This window comes from Eucyclogobius newberryi, unplaced genomic scaffold (assembly GCF_026437365.1).
Source record: "Eucyclogobius newberryi isolate DKJ021-1_F unplaced genomic scaffold, fEucNew1.0.hap1 SCAF_73, whole genome shotgun sequence".
Taxonomy (NCBI): Eukaryota; Metazoa; Chordata; class Actinopteri; order Gobiiformes; family Gobiidae; genus Eucyclogobius; species Eucyclogobius newberryi.
In genome coordinates this window covers 77,302-80,358 of record NW_027316423.1, presented here as the reverse complement: position 1 = coordinate 80,358, position 3,057 = coordinate 77,302, and positions in this window count along the sequence as shown.

Sequence of the window (3,057 nt, the reverse complement as noted above, 5' to 3'; positions counted from 1 at the left end):
CTCCACTCTTCTCCTCCACTCTTCTCCTCCACTCTTCTCCTCCACTCTTCTCCTCCACACTTCTCCTCCACTCTTCTCCTCCACCCTTCTCCTCCACTCTTCTCCTCCACACTTCTCCTCCACACTTCTCCTCCACCCTTCTCCTCCACTCTTCTCCTCCACACTTCTCCTCCACTCTTCTCCTCCACACTTCTCCTCCACCCTTCTCCTCCACTCTTCTCCTCCACACTTCTCCCTGATGATATGACATTGTATAATCTCGGTTTATTAGCCTTTGTTTAATAAGTCATCAAGAGAAGTCATTTCCAGGAACAACACTGGAGCCAGTTTCCTTCAACTGTCTCAGACTCAGAAGAAGCTGATCATTAACCCAGATGCCCTGCCAGACTGCCAGACTCATTCTGACATCAGAGGAGACAAAAGTGAGACTCAAGAGAGCTCTTTGTCCCAGAGACTGAGGTCCACTGAAGACTAAACCAGGGCTAAACCAGGGCTAAACCAGGACTAAACCAGGACTAAACCAGGACTAAACCAGGGCTAAACCAGGACTAAACCAGGACTAAACCAGGACTAAACCAGGACTAAACCAGGGCTAAACCAGGACTAAAGAAGGGCTACACCAAGACTAAACCAGGGCTAAACCAGGGCTAAACCAGGACTAAACCAGGGCTAAACCAGGACTAAAGAAGGGCTACACCAAGACTAAACCAGGGCTAAACCAGGGCTAAACCAGGACTAAACTATGGCTAAACCAGGGCTAAACCAGGGCTAAACCAGGACTAAACTAGGGATAAACCAGGGCTAAACCAGGGCTAAACCAGGACTAACCCAGGGCTAAACCAGGGCTATACCAGGGCTAAACCAGGACTAAACCAGGACTAATCCAAGACTGAACAAGGGCTACACCAAGACTAAACCAGGGCTAAACCAGGACTAAACCAGGACTAAACCAGGACTGGACCAGGACTAAAGAAGGGCTACACCAGGACTAAACCAGGACTAAAGAAGGGCTACACCAGGACTAAACCAGGACTAAAGCAGGGCTACACCAGGACTAAACCAGGGCTAAACCAGGACTAAACCAGGACTAAACCAGGACTAAACCAGGACTAAACCAGGACTAAACCAGGGCTAAACCAGGGCTAAAACAGAACTAGAGAATGCAGCCATAAAAACAGCTTTGTTACTTGCTTGTTACACAGCGCCCTCTTGTGGACGCACAGCAGCACTGCCCTCTATGACTCAGCTGCTCATGAACAATAACTGTCTGTTTTTAAAGCCGTGTTGTTGTTGTGTCTTTCAGTCAAGTCCAAGCAGGTGAGCTGGCTCCTGGGTCGAGACGGCGACGTGAGCGTGATCGTGATCGGGGAAATGGACGAGTTCAGGAGCTGCAAACTGCTGAAAAACATCAACAACAGGTGACGACAGCAAAAACGACAACAACAGCCCTGTTTTAACTCTATTCATTATGACTCAGTGCGAGTCTGTATTATTACTTTTGTGAAATCATAAACATTTCAGGAGAAATGTTTTGAAAAATCCACTTTTATGATTTTTGTTTTGAAAAATCCACTTTTATGATTTTTTTTTAAACATTTAGCGTTTGCTCATTATTTGTTTAGTCAAAGTTGTGTGTCGATTGATTCCTGTGATCTCGTATGGGCCTGTATTTGATGCCAGCGTGCTCAGAAAATCCCTGTTTTCACCCACCCACTATCCCCGCCCACGTCCTTACTGAACCGTACTGATTATGTGAACATTTAAAGACTCTGAGCGACACATGTGGGTTCTGTCATGTCCAAAATGACACTTTTTGCAAACAAAAACATGTCAACGACAATCTGACGGTTTTTACAGTGAAACGCCACCGCGAAGAGGCGGGGCTTAACAGTTCTGCAGATTTGAACAGAAAGTCTATGGACCTGTTTCTATTATTAAGACGTTTTAGATCCATACTGCAGTTTACAAGGAACAAAATATAAGATAAAGAATAAAAGATTGTGCTACAGTTCAATGCTAAGTACCTGAAAACAGTACTACTTATTACTGGTATTACTGGTATTACTGGTATTACTGATACTGGTATTACTGGTATTACTGATACTGGTATTACTGGTATTACTGGTATTACTGATACTGGTATTACTGGTATTACTGGTATTACTGGTATTACTGATACTGGTATTACTGGTATTACTGATACTGGTATTACTGGTATTACTGGTATTACTGATACTGGTATTACTGGTATTACTGGTATTACTGGTATTACTGATACTGGTATTACTGGTATTACTGGTATTACTGATACTGGTATTACTGGTATTACTGATACTGGTATTACTGGTATTACTGGTATTACTGGTATTACTGATACTGGTATTACTGGTATTACTGGTATTACTGATACTGGTATTACTGGTATTACTGATACTGGTATTACTGGTATTACTGGTATTACTGGTATTACTGATACTGGTATTACTGGTATTACTGGTATTACTGGTATTACTGATACTGGTATTACTGGTATTACTGATACTGGTATTACTGGTATTACTGGTATTACTGATACTGGTATTACTGGTATTACTGATACTGGTATTACTGGTATTACTGGTATTACTGGTTCCTTTGTAACTTATCTGGAAACACAATCACGTTTCCATGGCAACACCTTTGTGGCAGACCCTCCAACAGAAAGAAAAGTAAAAGCACAGTCTGACTTTTAAAAAAAACACTGTTATATTCTCTCTGTTGCACTGTTTGCACAGGCTTGTTGGTCACCAGAGGGCAGCAGAGAGCAGCTCTGACGTGCACCTTCTGTTTAAGACTAGAATATGTTAAATAGATGAACAAAAACAAGTAAGAGTGGATCAAGCTTCTATAATGGAGTGATTTCTTCTTTGTTGACCCCCGATACACCAGAAACAAATCCAGATGTTGTGAACCTCGTTCCTTTCTTCTTAGTTTAACACAATTACACAACGTTAATTGGCGTTGCTAATGGGCTCCTCACTGGCCCGACGTGTGACTGTCATCTCCTTGTCTTTAAAA